Raw genomic sequence first — 14,867 nt, 5'->3', positions numbered from 1 at the left:
TTAAACAAATATGGTCTTTGTTCTTATCTCTACAGGCTATAACGATCAGTTTTGAATTCAAACTAGGAACAAGCATTTGACAGCCAGCACAGATGTATCTCAGTAGAACAGCAAAATTGTATTTTATTTTTTTTCCTCTTTTTAGCACATAGCTCGATTTTTTCCTCAGGCCTCGATCAGCATTCGTTTGAAGTAAACTACCCGTACACATTAACTGCAAATGACATCTAAACTACACATGGGGCAAGGAAAAAAATCCCTCTAAGCTTATACAGTGCCTTTCATGGCAGTGAGTCCCTAGGAGGTTTGTAATAAGCTATTGGACAAGGATGCCCCAGTGCTCTGGTACAGAGTTTGGTTGTTTGAGTTTAAAAAACTTCCAAAATGGAATATTTCAAACACTGCTATGAAGTGAATTTCAGATCTGGGGTTCACAAAACTTTTACAACTTTTTAACAATGGATTTATAATACAGTGTACATTGTACATTTCAGAACAGGAAATCTCCTCCATGCAACCTATAATTTTGATAACTAAAAGGAAGTTCTGGGAAATTAATGAGTCTCAAATTGTATTCTGATGAAAGACTTCTCTGTGTCTTTTTTCCTAGAAATCTTTAATTCAAACATACCTAGGGGTATTAAGAAAACCTTAAAGTATTATTCAGATAAATGAGTATATCAGAGATAATATATTGATAGCTCAGATAATGATGTACCATGCTAAAATAGTAGCTAAACCCCTCCTAATTAGAAAAATTCTTGAATATGTTGTATCTAAAACAGCCTTTCTCTTTGGAAGCTTAGAAAAGAACATGTTAGTAATATCAAATTTGCAAACAGAAAATAATTCCAACATCAGTGGGCAACCACAGTGTCCAAGTTGAACGGTGGCTAATATCCTAATCAAACGTGCTGTAACTCCATAGATTCTTCCTCTGCTGATCTGGATTAAGCACCAAGACCCCAGGGAGTTACCAGATGCTTTTGGAAGATATGATTCACTGAATCAAAAACTAAAGAAAAAATTAATATGTTAAGCAGTTACTGAAGGAGTAATTCTCACCCAAAACCTTAGCTAACACTTTCAACTTCTGTTTTGTACCTGATGACCTCGTACTAGAATGGACTTACTTAAACCCCGCTGACTGGCTAGTGGTCTGCACATACCCACAGAAAATAGGTTGTGTGATGAAAATGCCTCACACAACATGACCATAGTTCTCCAAGCAGAAAGTTCCTAGCTAGACTCACACATATCTTGCCTCATTTCTTGGTTCTATTGTTATTTTGACACAGGTATTCAATTCATCTAGTGATTAAAAGAGAATAAAAAGAAAAGATGGCAGAAAAATGAACAAACTTCAAGAATCAGAAATAATTGTTTTGAGAATAAAAATAATATTTTCCAGTGTTTTGAAGTCAAAACTCTGTTGGTTTTTCAGAAATAAAACCAAAAACTCCTGGCTGTTATTACCAACCAAAGCACAGTCAATCGAGTGCATGCTTTGGGAGATCGGTTCTGGCTCTGCAAGTACAATGCAATAGCAGAGTTTTCATGACTTTGCATCTCACAAGTATGACAGCTAAGGTTCCCTCTGCTGCCCTGAGCAAGGGTTCACATGACTGGAAATAAAAATGATAGTAGGTGGCATCTGATGGCTGAGAACTTCCATCATGTGAATGGAAAACATAATTAAAGTCGTCTAGAAACCAGTCTCACTACTGCTCTCTACTCCCAAGCTAGCAGATGTACCAGAATTTGGAAACAATTTATTAAGTGGCACAATTTGCACCTAATGTGATTTACAGAGGTAAAAGAGGAACAGACACCAGATAGCTGAGCATTTTTCAAAATGAACTGCTGTTGAGCATATAGTAATTAAACAAGAATTGTCAAACCTTTTATTAAAATATACTGTGGTTTAATATTTTTTTTTTCATTTACTTGGAGTTCTTAAAACTATTTTCCACAATATAGTATTGATTTCATCTAATATTCCAAGAATTTCCGGAAATGTGCATTCTTGGGATGCCTTTAAGAATTTCTTATTAAGTTGCTTTTTAACTTATTTTTCATAATTTTTCATTAATTACATGGCATTATTGAAGTAATGTTTACTTTATAACACCTAAAAGCTTTTTAGAGTATTTTTAAATTTTGATTTCAGGCACTTCTGAAACAGTAGATGCCCACATGTAGGGGTATTATATCAGAGTAATTACACCTTTCTGGTGTAATGTGTCCATTTCACAATAAAGATTTTAAAAATTCCCTACTACATAGAAATAAAGAAATAATATTTCTTTCCTTACTAGACTTAAAAATCTATGAAGGCTCTATCAAAATTGCTCATGCTAATCTAGGATTAAAATCTTAGTATCACTGAACCCCTACAATTTGACAGAATAAAAGAGCTATTTAGAGATATCAACATTTCTCCCACATGCAAAGTTCTGTGGTTCGACCAACACTTAATTTTGTTCTCTGTCTTAATCACTGAGCATGGCATTGCCATATGCTCTGTGACAACTTCTGGCAAAATCTCTTGCCTTTCCAAAATTGCATTTCTTGGTGGGCATGAGAAAGGTACCTCATTTCACCAGTGAGGCTGAAGTTGTGCACAAGGAAAAGCAAAGTACAGTGCCACCACTGCTTCAGAGCTGTTCCTGACCCATTACATGACAACAATAAACTCTCTGACCAGAGTTTAACCATCTTCCTTTGAGAATAATGGGAACGACAAGGAAATTCATTGGCAGAGACCAGTAAGCCTTGAATCCCAGACTACAAGTTTTGCATTACTATCTTTTGCCTGCAGAGATTTCTGCATGTAAAAAAATAAGAAAAACTGCAGATAATGTTATTATAGCTGAGTAAAAGGGGCAGATGCAGAGCTTCTGGGTTTTAAAATCAAATTTCCTCAAGCAACATGAGACTGGACTATAAGATAGAAATTTAAAGATGAACTGGTAACTGATATGGTATGTAAAGGTTCTTGAATAATGTAGAAAAAGGAGTTCGCTAACTAAAATTCCTCTGTTGTTGATTACAATGGAAAATTGGTGGTAGCACTCTTAAAGGTGGACAGATCATTTTTCACTGAAGCAGGAAAAACACACAAAACTTTCCATCCATTCTCTGAGAAGGGTGTTGTCTCACCTCAGCATTGTCCATATTTCCTCTCCACTCAGAATAGCAGGCTTTTTGATAATTTCTAAATTTCTTTCATGTCTCCAAGTCCCTTCTGATCGCCAGCCCTCAGAGATGCTGTTTTGTCTCTGCAGTGTCCCCTCACACCACCATTTCCAAGGCAGCTCTATATTCTGTTCAGCCAATGAGTGCCTGCAAGCCCTGGGCACCAGAGCATCAGAAGCAGATAGTAACTTAAAGCCCCAGAGCTTTTCAGAAAGTGTTTTGGCAATGCACATAGATGAAATACTAAATGTTATCTCAAACAGATTTCCCAAGATCATTAAAAGGGTTAGCTCAATAGAGCAAAAAATAAAGCAAGTAGAGGAGGGATGTGAGCAGACAAGTGATTCAGTTACAGTAAGAAAAAGCCTGCACTTTGGGAATGGCCAATTTCAAGTATAATAGTGGTTCGTGGTTCCACTAATTGGTGATTTCTCCTTTCTATTTTGTAATTCCTGGAATGAATTCAGTCTCTCGCAGTCGAGACTGAACAGTAGAAACTTGTTCATGTTAAATACATTCTCATGCATGAACAGTATCCTTGTTTGTATCAGAATTCCTGTGGCAGGGATCATCTCCCCGTACTCAATACAGGTGAGGCTGCACCTCAAATCCTCTCTTCAGTTTTGGGCTCCTCATTTAAAAATCATTGGAGGACTGGGATGAGTCCAAAGATGGGCAATACATCAGGCGAAGGGTCTGAACCACAAGCCCTGTGAGGAGCAGCTGAGGGAGTTGGGCTTATTTAACCTTGAGAAAGGGAGGCTCTGGGGGTGCCTTATTCTCTCTCCCAATTACCTGAAAGGAGAATGCAGTAAGATGGGGATTGACCTTTTCTCCTAGGTAATTAGCAGTAGGACAAGAGGAAATGACTTCAAGTTGTGCCAGAGGACGTTTAGATTGGATACTAAGGAAAATTTCTTTGCAAAAAGGATGCTCAAGCATTGGAAGAGGCTGCCCAGGGAAATGGTTGAGTCATCATCCCTGGGGGTATTTCAAGTGTATGTGTGTTCACTTGGAGAAATGGTTTAGTGGTGGACTTGGCAGTAATAGGTTCAAGGTTGGACTCAATAGGCTTAAAGGTCTTTTACAGCCTAAAAAGATCTTCATCAGGCATGGTTTAAAAAAGCAAAACTCAGGAGCATGATATGAGATTGCAGTCGTCCACACACAGGAAGCTGCAAGTGCAGCTAATTCCAGAAACTGCAGTCCTTTCGAGAAAAGGTAGCGGTATTTTATGTAGCAAATGTGAGTAATAACATTACTTCCTAAAACTTAGGAATCAGATATTTTCCTGGAATAACATTTCGTTTGAATTAGCATAAATATTATAAGAGATGAGAATTTTCTTTAGCATTTTTTTTTCGTTGCTTAAAACAGCTGGAGGATGCACTCTAAACTTTTTTTAATGAAGCTCAGCACCGATACTGTTTGAATGATTCAGAAGAGAATTTTGGGTTAGAATAGGCTTTGGTAAGTGCATGCATGCTATGCATCCTTGTGATATCTCTTCCTGTACTCTTCAATACAAGTCCATTTCATTCTGTCTGTTGGCTAGGTAGATGTACAGATTGCATCTATAGGCATTATCACTAGGAAGAAGATATTTTCTTATGTCTGAACACAGATGCTGTCAACATTCTCACTCTCTGAGAAGGGAAATCTTAAATAAAAAAATGTCCATCCATTCATCTTTATAGGTGACACAATAATCTAATTACACTCTCATAAATGAGACAATCTATGAGAAAGCAACTCCATGCAGAACATACTGCAATCGAGCTAAAAGTCAATGATTTTCTAACCACAGTTATGTATGGCTCTTCCGTTAAAGAACATTTGCCTATTCTATTTTTCTAATCATTCAATAATACTTTATCTGACTTAGGCTCTGAGAGTAACATAGCAAACCACAAAATTGGCTCTGCTTCTTGGAAAACAGGTCAGGAGAACAAGCATGGCCATTGGGAACATTTACGGAAAGGATCATATCCAAAAGTGAAGGGTAAAGGCTTATATTTTAAGTCAAAAATACCTCTGATCTATGAACCTTTATAGGGGAAAGGCAAGAGACTGAAGTATACTTTAAATTCAGGGACATGAATGTCTTTATCTAATATGTGCTCATCAAAACTTAGTAAAAGCTTTATTTCAAGGTCAAGGGAAATATATTTTTTCTTTTTAAGTGCAAAGCAAAAGAAAAGAAAAAATCCTCCTGATCTCAGATTCTGAAGATTCCTCCTGACTGCCTAACTGTGAGTCAAGCCATGAACTTGTCTATTTAGCAACCGCAGAAAATAATATTGCATAGTTATGTCATTTCAACCTGGTAGATGTATCTGTGTATGGACATTTATCATAGAATAATTATCCCAAATATCAGGCCTGCTTACTCAGATACACATCTTATTTTGAGGGCATAAAACAGTTTTCCTTCATTAAAGAGATTAACTTTGTATAGTTTGAGGCATAGGCATATTCTAATCCTGTTATTTCTGGATGTGACTGGAAAAATAAACATTACATTAATCCCCAGACCAGCATAGAGTTAAAGAAAAAATTAGGTTCTTTAATTAAAGCTATGCCACCCAGCTGCTTGCACAGCAGAGGTAGCTCTTTCTGCACACCTGAAAGTCTAAAGGCAAACTCTTTATTTGGTTGCCTGTGTGGGTTTTAGATTATTTGTCACATTCATGATTGATTATTTCTAGTATCATATCTCCCCAAGGAGCTCTTTATGAGATTGACAGTACAGTGTCAAAAGAGGTTGCCTGTCAGACACTAAATTACTCTTCTCTGCTCAAGGAAAGTTCTCTCGCCAACTCATGAAAAAGTGAGTGGTAGCGCAAATCCAAGCCCCCTCCCTTTTATCTATATTTATTAAAGGGTTGACATTCCTAATTCTTTGTCAACCAAGTCTTACCAATATCATTCACCATTTGCCTCTCTCACATCTCTCCCTATTTTGTATATTCCAAGATAGAAAAGAACAAACACAAAATGTCAGATCTGGATGGAACGATACTCAGTGTTGACTTAGAAGCATTCTAATACTCTACAAAAGAGCCACTGAAAAGTGCACTGCATTTATTCATCTGCTACTAACATTTCATGGACAGGACCACTGCAGCAGACAGTGAATACTCACCTCTTTCTGTGCTGGAGATCTCTTTGCACAACATATTGGGGGAGAGGGGGGCAAGAGGGGATGGGAAGTAAATAAAAATATTTCCAATCTGGAAATCACAGGGGGAAATACTGTTGCTACTTTCTGGATGGAATGTGGTCAACATACCCAACCTCTCTCACACAATACAATCTGAGAGAGAATAAACAGAGGGTGGAGTGAAGAACTGCAGCCAGATTCTGTCAAAACCCTTGCACAGGAGGGAACTCAGTGGTACTTTTTAGTGGATAAGCCACATGAGAGCTGAAAACCAAGAGAGATTAAGGAAGAAGACCTGCTGTTAAGTCAGCAATTCTGGTAAAATCACTTTCCTTGGACTGATGCATGCCCCAGTCCCAAGATTATCTTAGATATTTTACTGAGATACCCACCACCAAGGTACCACCACCCCTCACTGAGTAAAGGCATAGAGGCATGACTAAACTCACTCAAGCTCTGCCTGAAGGTATATAAATAATACAAAAGTAAATTAAGAATCACCAGAAATTAGGGAAGACTCCATCTTAACTTCTGAGCTCAGTCAATGGCCTGAACCTTTCTTCTCCCCCACAGGGACACATATTGGGTAGGAGCTATATTCAATGCATGCTGAATGATCATCTCCTTCATACACTGCTTTGAATACATTTTTTGCAGTCAGACACTATCACTGGCAATCCTTCAACCTAAAACTGTCATAATTTTATTAATGGAGTACTATTCAGTGAACTGTTAATGAGAGTCCTTAATGGGTGCAAGCAGTCACTGGCTGACATAAGGACGTGGACATCCAGGAGGGGGTCTCTCTGTTTGGCACGTGACCCTGAGCAAGTCAGTCCAAGCACCCTCTGATCTGGAAATGCTCAGTGAAGAGCCCACATAATGGAACACTTGTCAGCGTTGGTGCTTGGCACCAGTTGACAGTGGATAGGAACTGTCCATCACCATCAGTTTATCATCCTACTGTAAAGTTTTCATACCTTCTCTCTGTGAGTTCTCATAGGCAGCTCCTCACAACACTGACTCCTTTTCTCTTTCTTCTACATGGCCAGCTGACTCCTTCCTGTCCCTTGCCCCTCACAGCACAGCCAAGTGATCCCAACTGTCCTCTCACACACCTAACCCACTCTTTTATAACACTCATCTTTATTGGACACAGCTGTGACTTATTAAGGGCAAGGCTGTTGCTATTCTTTGGTAATTAGTACAGCTGCACCTCCTCAAGGGCAAGATTGCCTTCAGCACTATCTCTATTCTCTTGCAATTCATCCTCCCATAGGCACTGACAGGCTGGTTGGGCGCAAGGGTCTCAGTTTTCCTGGGACACGGACACACTAATTAAACATTAAGGATTTAAGAAAATCTTCCTTTTTTACATGACAGTGAGCAAGAATGGGAAAGGATCAATTTCCACTAAAGCTGATTCCTAGTAAACTGGAGTTGAGTCTTCCACCTGAGAGTCACCTCATCAATTGCAATGGAGAGTCATTGTGAGGTGAAGGAGAAACAAGGGGAAGGTAGGAAAAACATTTTCCTAGCTCTTTCTCTCTTTCATCTAATTTCTATCTTTTGAACACTGAAAGTTAACCATGTTCTGAAATGACACAAGTATTTGGTTTTGTTCTGGTATAGATTAATGCTACCATTCCCAGTTGAAAAACTCTTTCAATAGGTAATAGGGCACAGAAACACCATGGTGACTTTGCAGCCTCAGTCCTTGTAATAAAAGCAGAAGAGGTGTTTAGGAGCTCAGTTCTCAGAGAAAATCAATGGGAGTTATGTGTCTGGCCTTCTGTGATGTGTTTGTATATCCACCAGGATATATATGCTGTGTCTTTAGGCACGCTTTAAAATCATGTTGTCAATCATTGGTGATGATGGAGCATAGAATTCAAAGTCCACCAAGTGCTTTGAAGGATATGTTTGAGCTGCCTTTTGTCTTAACAACAAGTCATATGAAAACCACAGTAATTGTTCTTTATGCTGTGTTTGCATCTCTATTCTGCTAGATTTTTTTCTCTTGTCCCTCACTGTAAAACTGTTTCTATTGTTATGTTTTTATCTGTTTGGGGAGATACAATTTTATTTTTACTAAATAGTCATGTCTGTATTGAGGATTTCTGGAAATGTCAATTAGGAAAGCAGGCTTTTCTATTTTCCATGGAAGACTAAATACTTAGAGGATGACTACCAGTCATGTTCTCGGCTTATAAAAGTAATGCAGAAAGGAATTTCTGTTTTTCCAAAGAACATGCAAGGCAGTTGTCTCCACCTGCATTCCTGCATTGACTCTTCACTACATTCTCTTTTAGCTTATTATGTATATCTCTGAGGGTTTCCCTCTGTAATGCTCAGGGCTAGAACACACCATCAGGCTCTCTAGTCTGACATTTTGTTGTCAGAGACTCCTATATTTCAGCTAGGTACCTTTTCAGCTGGTGTGTATTTTTCATTAGGTAAACAATCATCTTCTGCAGACACCAGGGAAAGCAATATCCACCTTGTGCTGTGGTAGTTTATCACTCTTAGTGTTAAGAACCTGTACCTCATTTTCAGTCGAGATTCAGTTAGCTTCAGCTCCCAGTAATTCATTCTTGTTTAACTGTCCCTACTATGTGAAAGGGAGCTGTTGTAGCCAGAATATTTTTTCTTTTTTCTTATTTTTTCTGCAAAGGTACTTAGTATCCACAATAAACAAGTTACCTCTTTCTGAAGAGATGAATTGAATAATTTATTCTTCTATGTGGAAAAAAATAAAAATCCTTACTTTGTAAATAACTCAAGTGACTTTTTTTTGTTCTTCCTCCAATTTTACATGCAACTTCCAGTCTTTTCAGTGCTTTATAGACAGGTGATGTGTGGCCATGGTCAGTGTCCCCTATTACAAGGTTTATAATTTCATGTCTGTATGAAAAAGTATGAACCTCAATTTTCAATTCACCTTGTCAGTTATAAAGCTACCTTCCAGATGTAAATGTAAGTGCCAATATAACATGAGACAGTAGGGAACTGGGCCCTGAGGTTAGAAAGACTATATTTGGCTGTCACAAGAGAACATAACTCTGAGTAATGGGATAAAATTAAGAAAGGGAAAATTTAGGCAGACTGGAATGAAGTACTTCTTAACTGTGAGATCTATGAGGTTGTAGAATAATCTTCTGTGGGAATTGATGGAGGCCTAGTTACTTCAGACATTTAGAACTAAACTGGTTAAAGCACTTGAAGATATTCTCTAAGGAATTATCCAGAAGGATAATTGCCAGAAGGAAGGATTAGATGACCTAGTAGGTCATTTCCATCTCCTCTTTCTGTGATTTTGTTGTACAAAGCACCATGAACAGGAAATTGTTATCAAAGTTAAGAGGTGCCCCTAAACCCTGTTTGTGTAAGAGAAAAAAGAATAAATTACATCTCTTGCTGGTAACTGTGCAGGAATCCTAATCCAGCATTTCTATGGCTTAGTAAATGCTACCAGTGCTGATGGCCGCATGCATAGTTTGTGAAAGCAGAAGCATCTTCTAATGGAAAAATGTCAGGAAACTGCAAGTGAATTATGAATAGGATGCCAGAGAAGAGCAGTAGGAAGGGAAAAATAAGAATGGGCCTGACATGCAGAATAGGGTCATGAGCAAGTTATTAGTCAGGAATGGATTGGCCTGTAGTAGAGGAGATGAAACCTGAAGCTGCAGTCATCCATCTGGGAAAACGAGGTGGTTTTATAGGCTTTTGTGTATGGCCATTGATTCACATAATGATATTACCAATTGGAATCATAATTAAGATGAAATCAGAGCCAAGGGCTTTGCTAAAGGTTGCATGGACTCACAACAAGCCAAACCTCTGCAGAAATGTATAGATGGATGAGCAGTCTAGGAGAAAAAACTGTCAGAAGAATATTGGTAAGAAACAACTTAGAGAAGGATCACACAGTTCTGAGGTCATTAAGTTCCTCCTTCGATTTGTGTGTGTGTGCTTTAATGTGGTTTGTTCCTAAAACAGGTCTCAGCTCATAACAGATTGTGTTTCCTTAATTAATGCTCTTATACATTGATCTGCATGAGGAATCACAAAACAACTCATTGCTTATTATTTCTGTTGCTTAATTTTTACATTTGTCTCTTCTCCTAATCTTTCTAAATTTAGCTGCAAATAAATGCAAACTGTAGGTTCCTGTTCTGGGTTCACCTGGGAGGGAGAAGGTAATTTCCTTCATAGCAGCCTGTATGATGCTGTAGTTTGGATTTTTTACTCAGACATTGTTAGCAAACTTGAGTTTTGGCTATTGTCATGCAGTGCTTGAACAGCATCAGAGCTTTTTCTTTTTCCCACTCTGTCTGTGCCTACTACTAGGAAAAGGTTGGGAGAGGACACAGCTGGAACATCTGAACCAAATTACAGGGAATATGTGGTAGGGAATACACCAAATAGAGAGGTGTACTCCCTACCATATAATACTATGCTCAGCAATAATAGTTGAGAATAGAGGAAGAAAAGGGAAAGGGTTTCGTCTGCTTCAACTGGTTGGGCATTGGTCTGCTTGGCAAGGTGGTGAGTGATTACAGAATTTGTATTTCTTCTCTTTATTTTATTTATTAATCTGTCTCAACCCATGAGTTTTCTAATTTTTGATCTTCCTGTTCTCCTCCCCTTCATGTTGATAAGAGGGGAGTGAATGAGAAGCTGTTTAAGTGTTTAGCAGCTGGCAAGGGTCAAATCAATACAGTGTCTTATAATTAAAAATGAAAGGTAAAAAAAGAGTCAGACAGGGTTCTACCACTTAAAACTCCTACCTTCTGCTTGCTGTAACAGCCATTCTGGGAACACATTTGATCAATCCAAAATGCATCATAGCACTTACATGTGCACCCCAGTTCCTAGGTGACTCAGTTTTTACCTTTTCCTCAGAATTTGTTTAATAAGAAAGAAAATTTGTGAATAAACATGTTTCATTTTTTTTTATGTGACCAACCACTTTCAAAATACCTCAGGTTCTCTTGTTCTAATTTCACAATTCAATTTTTTCCTTGTAAGCAACCTAAATTGTGACAGCCTCTACATCTCACTGGCTGTTGCAGACCTTACATTGTGGCCTCCTCTGAAACACACATCATCCTCCCAATCTGCTGGCATCTGTCATGTGGCATCTCTCACACAAGGGAACATGAGACACATCCCAGCGTCCAAGCTGGGCTGCTTAACGTTGTCAGACACTCAGCTGGTAATGCACTCCTGGCAGTGGGCAGGGTAGAGTGAGGAGTTTCAAACTCTGCTCTTGAGAGGCAACAGAGACGTCTTCCTACAAATGTCTTCCCACAGCCCACTTGCTCATCAGGAAAAACCTAGGATCAACATTTGTATCCCCTATAAAACATTCAATTTATTACAGTTAGATCAGTCCAAAGCTTTTCAGGATGTGTGGCATGCATTTACTTCTCTAGATCAGTGGGTTAGCCTAGCATGTTTTTTCCCCTATTTATAGCTTCTGTTATATTACAATATGTATATAATATAATATGGTATATTTTAATTAATTTTTACTTCTCTGGCTGTACTGAAAGTATTTACGTTCCAAAATTATTCTTCTGAGAACAGTGTTACATTTAGATGACATTCTAACATTTTTCTAGCCACGAAAGCAGTAGGATAAGCAGCATGGGGAGGTAAGTAGTAGGTTCATCATTACTTCAGCAAACTCTTTTAAAATAGCCATATTTGAAAGCAAAAAACAAAAAACCCCTTAGGCATATGGATTGAATTAAAAAGATTATTTGCCACCAGGTGTCAGTAGCAGTTCTTTTATTGTAATGGAAGGCTTAATATCAAGACTGAAAAGGTAGAAGCTGAGACAAGGTAGTCACAAAATTAAATGCATTTTTTAAATTGCTGTTCAGACCAGGAATTTAAAAATGATTGAAGGAATTTCTCTTCCAGCTGGAACAGGGCAATAACAAAGAAGATACTATTGGTGTATAAAATTGTCTTTGCCCTCCATTTCCTACTAAACCATTGTGGGTTTGTTTCCAAATTACAAGGACTATCCTTTAAAGAAAATGCATCTGTGATCAACCCATGCAAAAATTTGCTGGTACATGGTCAGTCATGTTTGCTTCTTGTCTGGTCACCTCCACTCTGCTCTACCTACTGCTAACATTATTCTTCCAACAAGACAAACTTAAAGACAGACTTTCTTGCTGTCTTGATCTCACTGGGCAGCAGAGTAGTGAAAATAACCTGGTTATCCCAGTTTTGGGGCAGTCAAAAGATACTCTTTTCAATTTTTATGTCCAAGATAAACTTTTAGTTTGCTTTTTCCATGACTGCAGGGAGACTTCCCTTGGTTGTTACAGTGCCATAATTAAAATGTAGTTTGGTGTCTGTAATTTTAGGCCCCCAGAGACTTTACCTATTCAGGAGGCAAAGATTTACTGTGGTATCTGAAGAGAGACGTCACCACTCCCCAGCTCTGCTAACACAGCCTGGTGTAAAACATCTGACACAGTATCATGCATCATAGATATATCTTTACCATATTAATATCTTTATCAGTGATCTGGATGAAAGGATTAGGTGCTCCTCAGTCAACTTTTTGGACAATACCAAGTTGGGCAGGAGTGCTGATCTGCTGGAGGGCAGGAAAATTCTGGAGAGGGACTTGGCCACACTGAATTGATGGGCCGAGGCCAATTGTATGAGGTTCAATGAGGCCAGGTGACAGGTCCTGCACCTGGGTCACAACAACCTCATGCAGTGCTACAGGCTGTTGGAAGAATGGTTGGTAAACGGACTGGCACTAAAGTATATGGGGATGTTGGTTGACAGCCAGCTGAAAGTAAGCCAGCAGTGTGTCCTGCTGGCCAAGTGGGCTGATGGTATCCTGAACTGCATCGGCAATAGTGTGGCCAGCAGGACTAGGAAAGAGATTGTCCTTCTCTTCTTAGCATTGCTGAGGCCATATCTTGAAACCTTGGATCGGTTTTGGGCCCCTCACTTCAAGAAAGTCATTGAGGTACTGGAGTGTATCCAGAGAAGAGAGACAGAGCTGGTGAAGGGTCGGGACCACAAACCTTATGAGGAGTGGCTGGGGTTTTTTAACCTGGAGAAGAGGAGGCTCAAGGTAGGACCTTATTGCTCTCTACAGCTACCTAAAAGGAGGTTCCAGTGAGGTGGGTGTTGGTCTCTTCTCCCAGTCATCAAGCAATAGGACAGGAGGGAATGGATTCAAGCTGTTTAGGGGAGGCTTCAATTGGATGTTGTGAAAAATTTCTTCACCAAAAGGGTGGTCAAGCCCTGGAGCTAGCTGCCCAGGGAAATGGTTGAGTGGCCAGCTCTGAAGGAATTTAAAGGATTTTCAAATGTGTAGGGATACAGTTTAGTGCTTAGACTTGGCAGTGCTATATTAGTAGTCGGACTCAATAATCTTAAAGGTCCTTCCCAACCTATATAATTCTGTGATTGTGTGGGAGATGCATCCAAAAAATATGGGTGCAACTGCTGCAAGATAATTCCTTTATTTATGGAGTGATTCCAGTGCTCCTTTGTAGAGGCTTCTATGCTCTGTGGAGACCATGAATACAATCAACACAACAAAATGGAAGTCAGATCATGCTCTCTGATCTGGGACAAGTAGATCTGCACACCAGAACTGCTCAGGGTGATATTTAAGTGTGGTGGTCTTAAAATATATGTCCCTGAGGTCAGAACCAAGGGATTCTTGAACAGTAGTCCTGCTGATGAGGCTTTATGATTTTAGCAAAATAATTTTCTTCCTAGACATCAGTTGCATTGTCTGATGTCTCTGGGTTATCACAAGGGAAATTGTAAAAGTTTACAAAAATTTGGGCTCTTTAATCCATCTAGCACTGGTTTATCTTTCAGAAGATATGTATAAACAGAAGTTAAATATGTGGATAACTGGCCTGGATTGCATTCTGTACCTGAATTTCACCATATGGAAAGTGGAGAAAATGGCACTGACTATCTTCCTAAAGCAGTTAGTTACAAGATCTGTTATCAAAATGGCAAGAATAACAGGAAGATCATTAATGACAGTTGAAGCAGAATTTTAGGTAGGAAATGATGTGATGATCCAGGCCACCGTTATTGCTTTATAAACTCATTTTACATATGTGATTTGTTTTGAGAACTAAAATAAAGTGGGAAAGGAGTTTGCAACAAAGACAAAGGCTGGTGTGAATACAATTTCTAGGAAAGTTGATTCAAGAAGTAGAAGGGAAGCTTCAGACTCTGGGAAAAGGACCATCAGGAAAAAAATCTGCAAGTAAACTATTAGTGCCTGAAAGTACCAGACTCTGTATATTCATTTTCATGTAGGATTGGACACCAAGCTTTGACATAGAGGGTCCCTTTACTCAGTCAGATTGAAGACCGGAGCCCCCTGGGCTGATGTGTCCCAAGCACCAGAACAAACTTTGGGAGAGCCTGGCAAAGGTTTATATCTGCTGAGGGGTAGCAAGCCCCTTAAAGTGGATTTGGAGATGCAGCTCCT

At 38.9% G+C, this 14,867-nt stretch overlaps 1 protein-coding gene and 1 long non-coding RNA gene across 39 annotated transcripts in view; one reads left to right on the top strand and one right to left on the bottom strand.

The window, feature by feature from the left end:
- The window catches only part of TRDN (triadin), a 229,596-nt gene that overhangs the window by 97,707 nt on the left and 117,022 nt on the right, over positions 1 to 14,867 (bottom strand). The window lies entirely within an intron of this gene.
- LOC141728570 (uncharacterized) overlaps positions 13,155 to 14,867 on the top strand; it is a 39,752-nt gene continuing 38,039 nt past the window's right edge. For 5 of the 8 annotated variants that reach the window (XR_012579648.1, XR_012579646.1, XR_012579649.1 and 2 more), the window contains exon 1: positions 13,157 to 13,475. This is a non-coding gene — a long non-coding RNA (uncharacterized LOC141728570). Of the gene's footprint in view, positions 13,476 to 14,867 lie in introns of all 8 variants that reach the window. The other 3 variants (XR_012579647.1, XR_012579645.1, XR_012579643.1) reach the window with 2 other exon arrangements.

The sequence above is a fragment of the Zonotrichia albicollis genome, chromosome 3 (assembly GCF_047830755.1).
Source record: "Zonotrichia albicollis isolate bZonAlb1 chromosome 3, bZonAlb1.hap1, whole genome shotgun sequence".
In the NCBI taxonomy this organism is placed as follows: domain Eukaryota; kingdom Metazoa; phylum Chordata; class Aves; order Passeriformes; family Passerellidae; genus Zonotrichia; species Zonotrichia albicollis.
This window is presented reverse-complemented; position numbering and strand designations above follow the sequence as displayed.